Source organism: Bos grunniens, chromosome 16, assembly GCF_055505025.1.
Source record: "Bos grunniens cultivar Pamir isolate PY7600 chromosome 16, Bosgru_T2T1.0, whole genome shotgun sequence".
Taxonomy (NCBI): Eukaryota; Metazoa; Chordata; class Mammalia; order Artiodactyla; family Bovidae; genus Bos; species Bos grunniens.
In genome coordinates, this window is record NC_141180.1 from 69291603 (window position 1) to 69298335 (window position 6733).

Consider the following 6733-nt stretch of genomic DNA (forward strand, 5'->3'; position numbering starts at 1 on the left):
GTGACTAACTCCCCATTTGTTGCTCTATTTCTGGGAAGGGAGGAGCTGCACAGTTAGCAAAGAGGCTGGCTGGTCAAGGGATGACCAGGTGCCAGGCACACTGTTCCAAGGATAAACCCGGGTCTACTGACATCAATTATTTAATCACTGAACCTACCAGAAAATAGATAATCGAATATGACAGACCTCGAAAGAGCAAATGATTTGATCCTCTGCCATCAGGCCCACAGAGGAAAATTTCCCAGGTTATACATTCGATAAGCATAGGAACAAGAAGGCTCATAACCTTAATTTCTTTCCCACTCACACAGGCCACCAACAGAAGGAGAAGTGGGATGTAACCACCCAAGAATGGCCAGGTTCCCACGGATCACATCCTTACCCTACCTTGGTCTCACCTGTGGCTTGGGAAACTCACAGAAAGACAAGTTTCCAACGACTCCATATTTTTTTCTTTCGGCAGCCACAATTGGTCCCATTACATGTTTCAAGGTTACACGGGAGCCCCACGCTACATACATGGGGCAGGAGCAGACAAATCTTGCTCGGAGCTTTACAAGAAAAGCCAGAGCAAATATTCCAAAAGTTGACAAAATCCGGAAAAGGGCACCCCAGGGCCTCCAGGAAACCCCTCGCTCTCGGGCTTTCAGGACTCTTCATTTAGGTGCCTGTTTTCTTGAGCATCGAAAGGCCTTTTCTGGACGGGAGTGGGGGCAGGGATGTGCAGGCCAATGGCTAAGCTGGCCAGGTGGGGAAGAGGAGGGGGAGAGGGCAGTTCCTTCGGACCCCCAACAGAGATAGACAATGGGAGGTAAGGGGTTCAAGACGACAGGCAAGGCCATTTTCTTGGGGGGAGGGTTGTTGGCTGGGGGCTGCTCCCCTGGCCTCCACTCACCGATTAAAAACGAGAGCTCATGATGAGGAAGACTAGGTGCAGAACTAGGACGAAAGCCACGTCTCATCCCAGGATAAGCCCTTCTTGGCCCGGTCCTCCAGCATCTTGCGGAAGACCTCCCGACGGGCCCTCAGCCGCCATTTGAGCTCCAGCCGCTCACTGCAGCGCGCCCGAAGGAAGAAGGCGTCCAAGTCGAACGTGGTGTGGTTGGCTTCCGGCAAGGCCTGACTGCGGCCGTGGGTAGGAGAGCTGGGCGGACCTGTGCAGGGTGCGCTTCGGGGTAAGCGGCTGGAGTCTTGTAAGGCCGCACGCCCGGGCCGTGCAGGTCCTCGTTGCTTGGCAGGCTGCGGGCATACTTCGATGCAAGGTGGTACTGCCTGGCACCCTGTGACCCTGAGAGATGTGCAGGAAGGGCTCGGCAGACTCAGTGCTCGCCGAGTTGTCCCGGTGGGAGAGTAAGCTCTGCTGGTGGTTAGGCCGCCTTGATTTGGTTCAGGTTGGTCATAGAGAGAATGCCAAGCAGATCATAGAGCGCCATGAATGAGTGCAGGCCATCGCTCTGGGTGTAAGCCCTCGCTTCTAGGCCCAGGCCCGATCTTGGGTTTTGTGGAATCGGCCCCCCACCGGCCTGCCACAGCTTCCACAGTAACAGTTGCGACCACCTCAGACTGCGCAGGACTGCCATCTTGAATCAAACCAGTCAATTCTAAAGGGAATCTCCTATACTTTGGCCACCTGATGCGAAGAGCCGACTCATCAGACAAGACCTTGATGCTGGTGAAGATTGAAGGGAGGAAGAGAAGGTGGTGACAGAGGATGAGATGTTTGGATGGCATTTTTGACTCAATGGACTTGCGTTTGAGCAAGCTCCAGGAGATAGTGAAGGACAGGGAAGCCTGGTGTGCTGTGGTCCATCAGGTTGGAGAGTGGGACACGACTTAGTGACTGATCAACAACAAGGATAGATGAATCACATTTTACACTTTAAGTAAGAATATCTTGAAGGGGGCAAGGGAATTATATGATTTGATACTTTTTTTTTTCATCAAATGTTCTATTTCAATCCCATTGTATAAATTCTAATTATCAGCTACATTGATAGAGATTGAAAAAGTTATCTCCTTAGATTGCTATGAATTTGGAAGGGATTGGGGGTGGAGGAGTAGCTTTTTCTGTTAAGTTGTGGTGGGGAAAAATATATGCCATATGCTTGAATCCCCCAGCTCATTGAGAGGTTGCTTCTTGAGCTCTTGGAGCCCCAGTGAAGAGCTTGGCAGTCATATTTATAAACTACAGTGAAATATGGGATTTACTTTGTTTGCTTTTACAATAGCTTCTCAGCTTTTTGAGGAAGTATAAATTTTAAATTATTAATTTCTTGGGAACTAGTACAGTAATTAGCACAATGAAGTGAAGTGAAGTGAAAGTTGCTCATTTATGTCTGACTCTTTGCGACCCCATGAACTGTATAGTCCATGGAATTCTCTAGGCCAGAATACTGGAATGGGTAGCCTTTCCTTTCTCAAACACAGTGAAAGTGCCCAGGAAATATTTTTCCTAGAGATTTACTGAGAGCAGCCATAGTATAGTCCCTTCTTTCCAATGAGTAATGGTAACTTCTTATTTTCCCATCTCATCCCATCATCTAATTTCATCTGAAAACACTGGATTTAGATTAGATCTTTCTGGAGGTCTATACTGTTGCATCTTTCACTCATTCTGGCTGCCTCTGGGTTCTTCACACTTAGAATCTGAGGAAAGCTAGGATAAAGAATGAAAAAGCTTTCAGACAATAATCTTGTCTGCACACTGGCAATGAGAAGGAACTCCTCAACACCAAGTTTAATGTGACAAATACCAAAGAGGAGACTATATTTCAAATAAACCCTGAATATTCATTGGAAGGACTGATCCTGAAGCTGAAGCTCCAATACTTTGGCCACTTGATGCAAAGAGCTGACTCATTAGAAAAGACCCTGATGCTAGGAAAGATTGAGGGCAGGAGGAGAAGGGTGTGGCAGAGGATGAGATGGTTTGATTGCAGCATGGACTCAGTGGACATGAATTTCAGCAAACTCCGGGAGATAGTGAAGGACAGGGAAGCCTGGTGTGCTGTAGTTTATGAGGTTGAAGAGTCAGACATGACCTAGTGACTGAACAACAGCACCAAACCTATGCCGGGTGCCCTTCCCTTACCTCGTTACCTCAGGCAAATTCCTTGATTCAATTTTATCTTTCATAAAAATAGGATGTCCGTGAGGAAAGGTGAGGGCTGAGGTCCCAAGCAACATGGTGTGATATTGGAATGTTAAAAATATGTACTTCAGGCAGTGGTTTGACATTTGAAGAGACTATGATGAAAAGCTTGAGAAGGTAGTTGAAATCAATCTCTTCTCCATTTGCTCTGCAGTGAAGAAAACACACTTCACTTTCCTTTGGTGAAACTATTTTGAAACAAGCAGTTTGTTAGGAGTGTGAATGAAATTTACCACCAAAGTCTTAAAAAAAAATCTAAAGAAGAAAAACCAAAAAACCCTATCCCAATTTAGCCCTAAGCCATGCAGGCACTGAGGCACAACTATTTTCAGAATAGACATGCATACCAACTTTTTTCTCACAGATCCTCTTGGGAATTAAGCTCTGATTTCTCATTTTTGGATCTCATTTAATCCGGTTGAACACTAGTGTGTAAAAGCACTGAACCCGCTTTATAGTATTGTTCTCACTGGATATGACCCAGGGCAGAGCTTTGTAGATTTTTATACCAATAAGACCGTTTCCATTTGGGTGCCCATAGAAACAGATTTCGAGACAGCTTTCTAGAGTAAAATAATTTATTTGAGAAATGTAGGAAACACAAGAAAGGAAATGGGAAGAGAGATGGAGAAAGAAAGACAGCCAATAGGAAGTTCATTATCAAATTAATTACTACCAATGTCCACTGACATGTAGTCCCAGGGGAGACCTGGGAAATGGTGTGAAATATACACCTCAGAGATTGCCCACTTCAGGGATGAGGAGTATATATCTGCAGCACATCTGTATTAGTCAGCTCAGGTGAATGAAATTCACTATGACAAAAATACCATAGATTGGGTGTTTTAAACAGTGAGTACTTTTTCTTTCTTTTTTATTAGGATATAGTTGCTTTACAGCATTGTGTTAGTTTCTGCTGAACAGCGAAGTGAATCAGCTATGTGTATACATATGTCACCTCCCTCTTGGACCTGCCTCACCCCCTGTTCCCTTCCTACTCATCTAGGCCATCACAGAGCGTGGAGCTGAACTCCCTGTGCTATACAGCATCTTCCTACTAGCTATCTGTTTTACACATAGTAGTGTGTATGTGTGAGTCCTGTTCTCCCAGTCTATCCTTCCCACCACCCCACGTTCACATGTCTGTTCTCTACATCTGCATCTCTATTCCTGCTGTGAAAAAAGATCATTTATATCATTTTCCTAGATTCCACATATATGCATTAATATTAACATAAGACATATTTCTTATAGTTTTGGAGACTGGAAAATCCAAGGTCAAGGTGCTGGACAGCTCATTTCCCCAGTGAGGGCCTTCTTCCTAGCTTGCAGGTTGCTGCTTTCTCTCTGAGTCCTTACATAAAGAGAGCATACTGGGGAAGCAAACTGTCTGGTGTCTGTCCTTATAAGGTCACTAATCCCATCATGAGGGCCTCATCCTCATGGCATTGTCTAAACCCTACTTACCTCCCAAAGGCCCCATCTCCAAATATTGTCACATTGGTGCTTAAGGCTTCAACATATGAATTGGGTGGGGGGTACTCTACAGTCCATAGTAATATCTCTAACTTTTTATGTCTATCATCTCTATGTACCTATTCCCTTCCATATGCCCCCCACCTCTCTCTGTCCCTCTTTCTACCTTTCTCTAGGGAGCTGAGTATTAGATGCTCACTCCCATCAGTCATGGGCTGTTTTAGGGGGTTGGTTCCAAGAACTTCTGGCCTACTGTGTGCTTAGAGAGACTCAGTAGCATCAGGGAAAAGCCTTCAGGCAGTGAAATTCAGACAGGTCTTTGAAAGCTGGCTCATAGACACTGAGGGCACCAGCATAAGTTTTTTGCAGCTGGGGACCTATTCTTCATCTACTGTAGTAACTGGTTTCTGAGATGGCTTTCCTATATTACTTGAAAGTGTAAGTCTTTTAAAAAGTTTTATGTTTTAAGGTACAAATAAGTGTAAAATGTGCATTTTCCCCATAATATATTTGGAATTAGTTATACATTTCAAATTATGTTTAAAATAGCAGTTGAATAACAACCTTTCCCTCTAACAAAAATCTTTAAATGAAAGAGAATGTCTTAGCCTGGTTTCCTCTGAAGGCAGAGGCTAAGACAAGTCTTGCATACAAGTAGTTTTGTTGTTGTTCAGTCACTGAGTCGTCTCTGACTCTTTTTGACCCGTGAACTACAGCACACCAGGCTTCCCTGTTGTTCACTATCTCCCAGAGTTTGCTCAAACTCTTTTTAGTGTTGGTGATATTCTCTAACTGTCTCATCCTCTGCCACCTTCTCCTTTTGGCTTCAATCTTTCCCAGCATCAAGGCCTTTTCCCCTTCATGGATCACAGCCTTGTCGTGGCGAAGGGGATTGTGTAACTTAGTGAAGCTCTGAGCCATGTGGCACAGGGCCACCCAAGACGGACAGTGATAGTGAAGAGTTGTGACAAAATGTGGTCCACTGGAAGAGGGAATGGCAAACCACTTCAGTATTCTTGCTGTGAGAACCCCATGAACAGTTTGTAAAGGCAAGTAGTTTATTTGGAGACTAATTGCAGGAGCCAGAAGGCAAGACGAGGGGTGTGAAATAAAGGAGGAGGGAATGCTCAATAAGGATGAATTGCCAAGCTGGCTGCTGCTGTAGGTTGACTAGTGCTTGCTGGAATCTTCTGAGGAGCCTTTAAAATGCCTCTCCGAACTGTCTAACTGGGGACCAGTTTATGAAAGAATCATTGCATACATGTTTGAAATGTTTGAACCACCCTTGTATGTACCATGGATTGTTTTTGAGTGATGAAATCTTAGGCTGCAGCATTTCCTTAAGGAGTCACATAGGTTTCCTGCTTCTCTCCCATGGAGAACCAGCCTTGAGGTTGGGCTTGACTGGGAAATTTCTCTCTTTGTAGAGGCAGGTTGGGTAGAGACTTACAGAATAAAATTTTCAGGTTAGAATAGAAAACATATCTAGTAGCTGGTTATAGGCTTTTTTGAGGGGGGGATTGCATTGTAGAGGGCAGAAACATGTCCTTAGGAAACAGTGTGAGAGAACTTACTTTGAATCTGAATTCTGAGCGGTAGTAAATATCTAGCCTGTGTTAATGCTGTCATATGAAGAATTGGCCCCAACACACATGTACGTAAGTAAAGAACTGCATAGGGTCTGGAAAAAATGGGCAGTAAAAGAAAAAGATGTAAGAGGCTAGGGGCTTTGTTAATTATTAGTAAGAGGATTCATTACTAAGGGGATTGGAAAGGACTCTGATGCTGGGAAGGATTGAAGGCAGGAGGAGAAGGGGACGACAGAGGATGAGATGGTTGGATGGTATCACCGACTCGATGGACATGAATTTGAGTAAGCTCTGGGAGTTGGTGATGGACAGGGAAGCCTGGTGTGCTGTAGTCCACGGGGTCACAAAGAGTAGGACACAACTGAGTGACTGAACTGTCTGGCTGACTGAATGGGATACTATATTCAAACCTCATTATTTATAGTTTTTTTTTTTTTTTTTTGTAATTATACCAATGCATAAATAGTTACCTCTTTAATTTCAGTACCATAATATCGGGTTCAATTATTCTCAACCA

At 44.5% G+C, this 6733-nt stretch overlaps 1 pseudogene; it reads right to left on the bottom strand.

Annotated features, from left to right (window-relative positions):
* Positions 1 to 898: 898 nt before the first annotated feature.
* Positions 899 to 1580, bottom strand: LOC147356977 (dnaJ homolog subfamily C member 30, mitochondrial-like; annotated as a pseudogene).
* Between the last annotated feature and the right edge of the window lie 5153 nt (positions 1581 to 6733).